This window comes from Halichoerus grypus, chromosome 10 (genome assembly GCF_964656455.1).
Source record: "Halichoerus grypus chromosome 10, mHalGry1.hap1.1, whole genome shotgun sequence".
In the NCBI taxonomy this organism is placed as follows: Eukaryota; Metazoa; Chordata; class Mammalia; order Carnivora; family Phocidae; genus Halichoerus; species Halichoerus grypus.
In genome coordinates this window covers 70986884-70998316 of record NC_135721.1, presented here as the reverse complement: position 1 = coordinate 70998316, position 11433 = coordinate 70986884, and positions in this window count along the sequence as shown.

Below are 11433 nucleotides of genomic sequence, written 5' to 3'. Positions count from 1 at the left end.
AATGTTTAATTTTTGCTTCTAGATGGTATGTCCCTATATCTACTTCTGTGGACAATTTGCAGTGGTTTGTGTGCATGGAAGGTGTTCAATAAATGATGTAATATAAATACGTGATGGTTGGATGGATGGACAGACTGATGGATGGACAGCTGGTTGGATGGATGGCCCCTGATAGGCAGGTTGGCACAGGAAGAGTAGAACTTGAGGATTCAGGAGGGGAGGGGAAGAGGGGAGCGGATATCCATTGAACGTCTGTCCTTGCTAAACACTGTGTTTGGCACTTTATAACCATTTCAGTAATCGTTACACCAATGCAGTCAGGTGGGTTGTTTTCTCATTTCAAGGTGTTTAATGCCCAGAGGGTTAAGGAATTCGCTTAATGAGACCCTCATCTAGACCAGTCTGAATTGGAAAACCCACCACACTCTAAAAGTCAACCCAGCACCAAGTGGGCACCAAGAGTTGACTTTTATGATGTTGTTTACCCAGTGCACTGACCCCAAAAGTATGTGGATGCAGATTGGTGGAGCAGGTTTGGGCATGACCGAGGGTCTGCTGTGGGAGTGAGCGAGGTGCTGGCCTCCCCCTCCCCAAGGCCTGGCTGACTGAAGTGTCAGCCCAGGAAGACTGGCTTCCCTCTTTGGTTCCAGAGGAGCCAGGACAGGTGTGGCCATGCCCTGAGCATACCTATCCTAGAATGCTGTGTGCCTGGGGGCGCCTGGGGGTGGGGCGCAGTTAGTTAAGCATCCGACTTGGTTTCGGCTCAGGTCAGGATCTCGCAGTCGTGGGATCGAGCCCTACTTCGGGCGGAGTCTGCTTCAGATTCTCTCTCTCCCTGCCCCTCCTGCTCACACACATACACTCTCTCTCTCAAATAAAGAAGTAAATAAAAATCTTAAAAAAAAAAAAAAGAAAGAGTGCTCTGTGCCAGCAGAGGTGTCCTTCTCCCCTCACAGGTCCCCCAGCCCTGCCTTTCCCCGCAGACAGCCGACTGTACCCTTCTCGGTGCCTACTGCAGAGTGTAAGAGCTGAGAGCAAGGGTTTCCTGAATGGCAGGCCTCGGAGGAGGAGAGAGAGGAGGCCGCATTCTGCTAGCTGGGGGCTGGCTGGGAACACGTTTGCCAGGCCTGGCCTCAAGCTGATGTCACCGTCAAAGGAGACAGGGCTGGGAGCCAGCGGGCAGCAGGGTTGGGAGCCCAGACTATGCATTTGGTTCTGGAGATTGAATCCTTGGTGTGACTCCCCACATGGTGGCCGTCTGCCCTGCGGGAGCATCCTGGTTCCAGAGTCTGTCCCGACCAGACCTGGTGGGCCTGTCCCTCACAGATGACCTGTCTTGTGGGGTGGGGGGAAGGCTCCTGTCAGCAGGCCCACCCCGACGAACAAGCTGCCACGGTTACTCTGTCCTCTTTGAGGTGGAGCTTCTGAGCTTCTGACAAACCATAAAGCTACCCAGCTTTTGTGAACTCCTCACAGACCCCTCTCCCCACCCCTTGAGATACCAGTGCGGCCTACTGTTTCTTCCTTTAGCTTTGCCATCAACTACCCTCTGCAAGGCTTCTGTTATCGGTCATTTATTGGTGTGGGAGTCTAAGTGGAAACCACAGTATCTCTTTCTCTTATTTACACTTCAAGTCATTTACACTTCAAGTCATCTTATGGAGAAAAAGTTTGTCAGTCAAAGAATACTAATCCTAATTTCTGTTCATATGGCCTTCAACAGTAGACATTATTTTTTCACATATGTTGTCTTTCGGGGTGATTATAACCCTGTTTTATTTGCATCTCTGTGGGAGACTCATCTGCCTACCTGAACGCCTTGGCAGGCCCAGGCTGTTTTGGCACACATCTGTATGGGGACCCTCAGGAGTCCTCGTGCCCTTTGGAGTGGGTGCTTGGTTCCTGGAACACATCCCCAAAATGGATGAAGAGAGCACCCCCTCCCCTCCACCAGGGAGCTGACGAGGTAGAGGAGAAAGTCCCCGTGAGGTGGCAGAGGCTGAAGACACTCGTGCTGGACCTTGTAATTCTGTGGGGAGAGGCACTTTTGGGTAGGAGTCTGTGTAGTGCCCTATGAGTGCCCTATGACCCACATTATCCCTGGCTCCTTGAGCAAGAGGGCTATAGGAAAAACAGACAGCCAGCCCCTTTTGGAGACACTCTTAGAAACTGTAACACTGGTTGGGAGAGAACCCCTAACCCCCCCAAAGAGTGGAAAACAAGATGTGTGGGAAAGTGATAGGGTAGAGAGATGTCAACAGTGGCCATGGGAGAGAAGTGTGTCGGCACCCCCCTCACTGCGGGGCATCGGGAAGGAGAAGGGACAGGATGTAGTGAGTCACTCGTGTGAACCCCTATCTGTTCACCTGGGGCCCTGATCCCTGGAGGGGCTGAAGCATGAGTAGCTGAGGTCAGTCAGCGGGTGCTCCATGCCCATGTGACTGACCCCCGACCCCAGTAAAACCCTAGACATCGAGGCTCAGCGGCGCTCCCCTTGCTGGAAGACTTTGTACGTGCCACACATTGTGACTGGGAGAATAGGTGCCCTCCGAGCGAGCCCACCAGGAGAAGACCAGTAGGTGCTGCCGCTGGTTTCTCCAGGATTCGGCAATCTGTGCTTTTCTCCGTCGCTCATCTTAATCTCTACCCTTCCTCTGTGATCAGCCACAAGTGTGCGTAGCATAGCTTTTCTGAGTTCTGTGAGTCCTTCGTTGAACCTGAGGGTGGTCTTGAGGACCCCCGACAAAAGGTGCCAGGACCTGAGCCCCATGTTTGTTTCAAAGGCCCTACAGCAGGTGGTCTCACCCGCGTTTGGCACCAAGAAGCTGGTGGGGAGTGTGTATATTTTTCTTTAAGTGAAAGGGGGAGGAGATGCCCTGAAATCTCACCTCAGAGGCAGATCTGCTTCTGTTCTGGGCTTCGCCCCACCCACCCCTCCAGCCCCCCACCCCCCCACCCCCCCACCCCTCCCACCCCCGTCCTGCCCCGCCCCGCATAAAACCAGGACTGCAAGTCACTTCCCTTTCGCCCTCAGGCTCCTCGTCTGTAACACGGGAGGGCAGGCTAAACCGTGGGGAAGGGTGGCCAGCGCAGGCTCTGGAGTTCGGGGGGGTGTTCGGGCAGCTCCTTCCCTTGTGTCCCTGGCCTCCCCAGTGCGCAGCGGGTGAGCTGGAGGGGGGACCGAGAGGCCGGCGACGCTCGGCTTGTGTTCCCACTGCGCCGAAGGGGGCACTGGGCTCTGATGGCAGATCTGTGTGGAGGTTCCGCAGCAGCAGCCAAGCTCCCGAATGGCAGCGGTGTTGGAGCAGCGGGGCGTGAGCCCAGCCTGGAGTCCGCGCGCAGGCCCCACAGAGGTCGGGGCGCTCACTGCGCGGAGGCTGCGGGCGGAGAGGGGCTTTGATGCCGTCAGGGCAAGGGGGGGAGGGGCTGCAACGCCAGGAGAAGGCTGTGCCCTAAGACGTCTCCTGGCTGGAAAGCTCGATTCCGCCCCCAGTGCTTCTGCGTTATGCCTGTTAATTTATTTAGAATGAACAAAACTGCCGTAATCATAATTTCCCCCCACTTTTATTATTTTGATTTTTAACCAGTGGAAAAGGAAATCCCTTACCGGGGAAGGTGAGGCGAGGATAAGTGGGCTGTGGAGGAGCAAATGTTCCCCGTTTCTGGAACAGAGAGACTCTCTAGCCAGTAGAAACCTCCCTCCAGCCCTCTTGCCTCAAGCTCTGGATGCTGAGAAGAGAATCTAGGGAAGTTGGAACATGGAAGAAGGAGACAGATTGAGAGACTCTTGGGAATCTTGGGGTGTTTGGTTAATAGTATCAGAACTGGGCTGGCAGAGACCCTGTCACATAAACACTAAGTCAACGCTGGAGACAACATTTGTTAGAAATGTAATAGGAGATGGCTGGAAATTTGTCTTTTTTTTTTTTTTTTTTTTTTTTTTTTTGTGAGCGAGGGGCGGGTCAGGGGCAGGGGCAGAGGGAGAAGGAGAGAGATAATCTCAAGCAGGCTCCATGCCCAGCGTGGAGCCCAATATAGGACTCAATCTCACGAACTTGAGATCATGATCTGAGCCAAAATCAAGAGTCAGATGCCTAACCGACTGAGCCATCCAGGTGCCCCAGAAATTTGTCTTTTAAAGGAAGGAATGTTAGGGCTTACATCCAGCTTCAGTCCTCTGAAGCCCAAAGTCAGCAAGGTGGATCAATGATGCCCTAGAATGGCCTTTTCTGCGGCCTTTATCTGATGAGTAGGGTCCCCATCTCGATCTGCTGGGAGCCCAGGCTTCTGCTTCCTTCTGATCCATCAGAACCTGGTCTTGGAAGAGGCTCCACGGACAGTCATTTACACTTTAGTGAGAATATGTCATTGTACTCTCTGTCCCACAGATGTCTGCATTCCAAGACTGAACTTTCCCATGAAAGTTGCTACTGCTACGAAGGACATCCCAGCCCTCCAAGAGCAGGGAAGGAGTTATCCTGGGTCAAGGACAATGTTAGTTCACATTTTTTCAGTTGCAGGGTGACCTAACTCAGTCATAGACAAAGAGGGAAATTACTGGCTCGCACCGGTGGGAAGGAAGCTGAGGATCCTCCCAGATTTGGGGGAAGAAATGCAGGCGCCAGCCTCAGGGGGCACAGCTGGGCTAAGGCAGGCCTGCCTCTGCTTCCCTTTGCATAGAGGTTTCCTTCTCTCTTCCTGCAGGTTGATGCTCCCTGCAGCGGCGGCCGAGGGAGGACATCCACTGCCCCACAGTCCTTGCAGGCAGGATGTGGTGGACAGGCACTCAGCATCCATTCCACACTCTTTTTAGAGGGCTGCCCTGTATTGCAGAGACTAAGAGGCTGGAAACTATGTTCCCCAGACTCTCTTGCAGCTACCAATCTGGCTGAGGTTTAGATTCTGCGTGTTAGATGCATTTGCACAAGATTTGAGAGGCAGATCAGAGGTAGAGCCTCTGCTTCTGCTGTTTGCTGCTGGCAGCGGGGTGTGTCTGATTTTTCTGGAGTGACTTCTTTGTCAGGGTGGCCTTTATGCAAACGGCTGCTTCCTGATTGTAGGAGAGGTAGCAACCCTCTTAGGGACCTGGCTGCCTGGGTGTGTCTCTCCCCGAGAGTCAGTCCTGAGAGCTTCACCCAGAGTCTTTTCGGCTTTCCCAGTGACATACAGGCTATTTGATAGCCCAGGTTAAATACAAAGTAAAGCTCATTAGACCAAAAATAGAGTGAAAACAATGTATGGCCAAGCAGGAAACCTGATCCAGGACAGGGTCTGGGAAGGCTGTTCAGATGAGGTTTAGGGAGGAGAGATGGGTAACGTCTTTTAAAATCAGAAGACTGCAAATTCTGTGTCCCAGAGCAGGAAAGCAAAGTCTCCTAGTGATGCTGACAGATGTGTCCGTTGTGGAAGCACAGGGGGACTGGAAGGGGCCTGCTGGGTGCTGGTGGCGCTTGTCTCAGGATTATGGGTCCAGGTGTCTCTCCCAAGCACATAAGACCCTGGGGGGGGGCTATGGCACCAGGGCCCTGCAAACTGTTAGGCTGTCAGTGTCAGTGACCTCGGTGGCCAGGTCAGTGTTTATCCCCTGTAATAAATCTCACCTGCTTAAACCGGCTGCACTGGATTCTGTTGCATTAACTTGGCCCTGACCAGGGCACCAGGCCTTGCTTGTAACCTACGAGAGGAAAGGGCCACTCAGTCACCCCTGATCCTTGGAAGGTCAAGGAGGTGCTCCCTGGCCTGGGCCATGTGCCCTCCCTTAGACCAATGACCGTGTCTGAGGATGTGGAACCAGGGGTGATCCGGCCTAGAGAGAGGGTGCCAGGTACTGTATGTAGGTGGTCTCACTCCCTACATCCTCTTGTAGAGGGACTGTTGCAGGTGATGGTGACCATCTTCTGGTCAATGAGATGTCAGCAGAATGGCCCCAGGGAGGCCTAGGAATGCCACCTCCTGGGAAGGCTCCCTTCCTACTGCCTGCTGCTGGTGACACAGACGTGGGACTTGGAGGTGTGGCTGCCTCGGCACCTGAGGTGACCAGCATGAGGACCAAAGACAACATGCTAAACATGGCAGGTGGGAAGAGAGGAGGAGCCGGCCTTCCTGCCTTACGGCAGCACCTGCCACCAAACTCTGGTTATGTGAGTCAAATCATCCCCTTCTTCTGCTTTAAGCTCCTCTCTATTGGATTTCCTGTTACTTGCAGCTGAACACATTCCTAACTAACCCAGGAAGCACCCTGGGATTGACAGGTCCACTAGACCACAGGGAGAGGGGGTAGTTTTTCAAAAGGACAGGACAGGGACATATTGTTCCCAGAAGAAGGGGACAGGAGAACGTCCAGGACAGATAAAGGCAAAGGCTCCACGATGTACTCTGATGGGCCTTCTCAACACCCCTAATCCCTCCCCTGCAGGCGGGACTACCCCAACTACGGGTATGCCCAACTACCATGGTTTGTGCCTCCTGAGTGGAAGCCAGCAGGGCTGGGACCTGATGAAGAAGAGAAGGACTTGAAGAACCTGATCTGGAGCCATCTGAGGGGGAGGAACAGAGAGGATGGGGGTTGGGTAGAAGAGGTCTATAAACTCCCATGTTCACTGGCTGCTGAGATTACATACCAACTCCCCCCCCCCCCGCCCACCCCAGGGCGGCCCTGGACGTGGAGCTTTCTGAGGCCAGAGCTCTCGAGCAGCCCTATGTAACAGGCCTTGCGATCTGTGCCGTCCAACATGGTAGCTATTAGCCGCATGTGAGTGTTGAACACTTGAAATGTGGTTTCTGCAACTGAAGAGCTGAGCTGGTAATTTAATTAAATTTAATTTTAAATTCATTTGAATGGAAACAGCTGTGTGTGGCTGGTGGGTGCTGCACCCGACAGGGCAGCTCTCCAGCACGGTCCTGTATTGGTCCCGGAGGAAGCAGAGACACGTAAAGACAAAGGCCTGGAGCTCACAGAGGTTCCCACAGGGTTGGGAGTGTGTGTGGAAGCCGCAGTTTTCAGCAGGAAGCTGGCCAGCCTGCCACGGGCACGTTTCCTTCCATTCTGCATCCAGATGGCCGGTCCTGCTCAGTGTAGTCCATGGAGAAAGAAGGGGCACAAATGGTCCATGTTGGGTTAGGCACTCGGCAGATGTTTGCTAAGTGTGGTTCTTGAAGGAATCCCCGTGGACTCCTTCATTTCTCCCCTCACCCCCTGTTCCCCTGAGCCTCAGAGTGACAGAGCCCAAAGGCCCAGCCCTCACAGGGCTGACATGGACAAGGAGCCCCAGTGAGAGGGAGAGGCCTGCTGGCCATCAGCGAGAGGCAGCCACAGGGCAGAGGGGAGCCCTCATGGCCTCTCGTTAAGCCTTTCTTTAGTGATTCCATCAACATCCGTTCTGTGAACATTTCCCTCCAAATGGAGTAGCAAGAGGCCAGGGATATAATTTGCTTTGCCCAGACTCCAGTTCTTTTTTTATTTTTTGTATTTTTTAAAATTTAAATTCAATTAATTAACATATAGTATATTATTAGTTTCAGAGGTAGAGTTCAGTGACTCATCAGTCTTTTTTTTTTTTTTTAATTTTATTTATTTTTGACAGAGAGAGAGCACAAGCAGAGGAAGCATCAGGTAGAGGCAGAGGGAGAAGCAGGCTCCCCGCGGAGCAGGGAGCCCGATGTGGGAACTCGATCCCAGGACCCTGGGATCATGACCTGAGCCGAAGGCAGACGCTTAACGACTGAGCCACCCAGGCACCCCAAGGTTTTCTCATCAGTCTTACATAACACCCAGTGCTCATTACATCACATGCCCTCCTTAACGTCCATCACCCAGTTACCCCATCCCTCCACTACCCCTTCCCCCCTCCACTCCAGCAATCCTCAGTTTGTTTCCTATGATTAAGAGTCTCTTACGGTTTGTCTCCCTCTCTGATTCCGTCTTGTTTTATTTTTCCCTCTCTTCCCCTGCGATCCTCTGTTTTGTTTCTTAAATCCCACATATGAGATCGTATGATAATTGTCTTCCTCTGATTGACTTATTTCGCTTAGCATAATACTTTCTAGTTCTAGCCACGTCGTTGCAAATGGCAAGATTTCAGTTTTTTGATGGCTGAGTAATATTCCACTGTGTTTATATATATATATACCACATCTTCTCTATCCATTCATCTGTCGATGGACAGCCCAGACTCCAGTTCTTACAGCCAAGGGAGCACTCCATGTCCTTCCCCTCTTTGGTCTTGTCACTTGCCACTGTTCATGGCTGGGACACTCCTGCCCCTCGATCCCAGGACCCTGGGATCATGACCTGAGCCGAAGGCAGACGCTTAACGACTGAGCCACCCAGGCACCCCAAGGTTTTCTCATCAGTCTTACATAACACCCAGTGCTCATTACATCACATGCCCTCCTTAACGTCCATCACCCAGTTACCCCATCCCTCCACTACCCCTTCCCCCCTCCACTCCAGCAATCCTCAGTTTGTTTCCTATGATTAAGAGTCTCTTACGGTTTGTCTCCCTCTCTGATTCCGTCTTGTTTTATTTTTCCCTCTCTTCCCCTGCGATCCTCTGTTTTGTTTCTTAAATCCCACATATGAGATCGTATGATAATTGTCTTCCTCTGATTGACTTATTTCGCTTAGCATAATACTTTCTAGTTCTAGCCACGTCGTTGCAAATGGCAAGATTTCAGTTTTTTGATGGCTGAGTAATATTCCACTGTGTTTATATATATATATATACCACATCTTCTCTATCCATTCATCTGTCGATGGACAGCCCAGACTCCAGTTCTTACAGCCAAGGGAGCACTCCATGTCCTTCCCCTCTTTGGTCTTGTCACTTGCCACTGTTCATGGCTGGGACACTCCTGCCCCTCGTCAGCATGCTCAGCTTGGACAGCCTGCCTCTAAGGGCCTTTCCTGACGGCAGGGCAGTGGGCTGGCTGCCTCCCCTGGGTACTCCCACAGCCCAGGCTGTCCCGTGGATCTGTGGCACCCATCCTGCGTAACTGCGGTGCCCAGTCTCACGAGCCTGGAGGTCAGGGACAGTGAGGACTGTGCTTTCTCACCCATGTCTCTCCAGCCCCTGGGGCGCCTGGGTGGCTCAGTCGGTTAAGCGTCTGTCTTCGGCTCAGGTCATGATCTCAGAGTCCTGGGATCAAGCCCCACATGGGGCTCCCTGATCAGTGGGGAGTCTGCTTCTCCTTCTCCCTCTGTCCCTCCCCCCTGCTTGTGCATGCTCTCTCTCTCTCTCACTCAAATAAATAGATAAATAAAATATTTTTTAAAAAAAATTCTGGGGCCATGTCTCTCCAGCTCCTAACAAGAGGGGGTGGCTGGCCTTAAATTAGACAAGTTACTTACCCCTGTGACCCAGGACAAAATGGGGGAAAGTACCAAATTCCTAGGGTAGGTAAGGGACAATGAGATAAATATGCAAACTCTCGTCCAAGGGCCTGGCTTGGAAAATATAAGTTCTTTTTTCTTATCTTCTCCTCAGGAGAAGATAAAGGTAACTGACAATAGAAGGGAGAGGGTTGCCAGTCCATTGGGCATGGCTGGCAGCGGGTCTAAAATGGCAGAAGAATCATAGGCCTCCCATTTGAAAAGAAGGTAAGGAGCACCTTGTGCAGGTAAATCCCCCGCCTGAGCTGATTACACAGCTGGGGCCCAGGGCCCAGAGAGACAGGAGGGTTGAGGGGCACCAGAAGCCAGGCCCCTCCCATGCCACAGCTGGTGAATGGGACTTAGCTGGAAGCAGGGTAAGAGGACTCTTTCATTCCAGAAACACTGCAGGCCAGTGTTTTTCAAACTGCTGGGTGTGATTCATCAGGAAATCAATTTAACAGCTTTAACCGGCATTAAGACAAAACAAAAGAGAATGGAAAATAGGATACTGCGCGTCACTACAGTGCCATGAAACCTCTGGGGTTGGGGGAGAGAGAGTGATTTTGTAGATTGAGGTGGGCGGGGCCATACTTGAGTGACCTGTAAACTACTTCTCAGCTCCAGGGAGGGCACCCCAGGGAAAAGGATGACCCGGGGACGCTGTGGAGTTTGCACTATTATGATGGCACCACGGGCAGAAGCAATCATCTAGATGGAACCTTCTTCCCCGGCTGGCCCTGCAGAAGCAGTAGGGGCTACCTGGTCCCTCTCAGGGCGACCCTTTGCATTTGTGGAGAGCTGACACTTTTCAGTTCTCAGCCTCTCATTTACTTTTCATAAGACTCCTGGTGTGGGGGGGTGTACATGGTATCATTATCCCATTTTAGAGATGAGAAAATTGAGGATCTGAGCCAGCAGAGTGACTGCCAGATGCGGAACTAGATTTCAGGCTTCCTGGCTTCTAAGTGGGTGCGCTTTCCACACAATGACCAGAGTGCTCTGTGTTTAGAGTGTGGGTTCAAGACACTCCATTAGGAGTACCTGGGCACCTTCCACAAAACTCCAGTGTCTGCCTGAGCTCCTCCTAGGACTGAAATCAGGATCTCGGGCCGGGGGGGCCAGAGGCAGGAGCGGGACAGGGGGCGGGGGTAGGTGGGGGTGGGAGAGATGAGGGGTGGGGAGTAGGGGTGGGGTAGGGCCTGGGCATCAGTATTTTCTCAAGTTGCCTCTGGAGAATCTTGTGCATCACCAGGGTTGGCAACTGCTACCACAATGGGGCCAGTTTCCTCCGCGCCCATCTTCCCACCGGGCTCTGCTCTTAGAAACCGGCCCCACCCAATTGGTCCAAGCTGCCTGCGAGGTCCATTGGCGCCTCCTGGCTGAGATGGATGTCACCGTTGTATTGCTGAGTAATGTCCGCAGGGAGCTGCTGCTGGGGCCCAATCTGAGGAGCTGAGGTCTCCTGGGGCCCCTGAGAGGAGGTGTGATCAGGGAGGTGGGGAGGCAGGAGGCTCTGACAGACAGACAGCAAACAGCTCAAAGGGGTGGCAGGCTGCATTTTATTCATCGTTAATTTCAACACCCTTCAACTCCTCTCTTGGAGTACTGCTCAGAAAAATAAATGTATTGTTTAAGAAACCCTGCAGACTTGCCCCGCATGCTCTAACCCCCCTCCTGAGAGAACACAGTAGCATAGAAAATGATCTGTAAAGCGAGGGGAAGCTTCCCTAGGGAGGGGGGGCGAGGAGGAAGAGGCTGAAGGAAAGGGGAGGAGGGTCTCGGGCCCGTGAGTACAGAAATCCCATCGCTTCTCAGCGCTTAAGGAGGTGCCTGAAGGTGCCAGAGCCGCTCCTGGGAGGGGGCACGAGTCCAGGCCCCGAGTCCGCGCGGAGGAGCCGGCCCTGGCTCGGGAATGGTCTCCGCAGCCCTTCCCCCACCCCGGGCCGCAGAGCGTGCCGCCTCCGGCCGCCCCGCGAGCAGCTCGCAGTACCGCAGCCCTGCAACAGAGAAGCCCCAGCGCCTCTTCTGGACTCAGAAGGGCCCTAAGCAGTCTGTCTGGC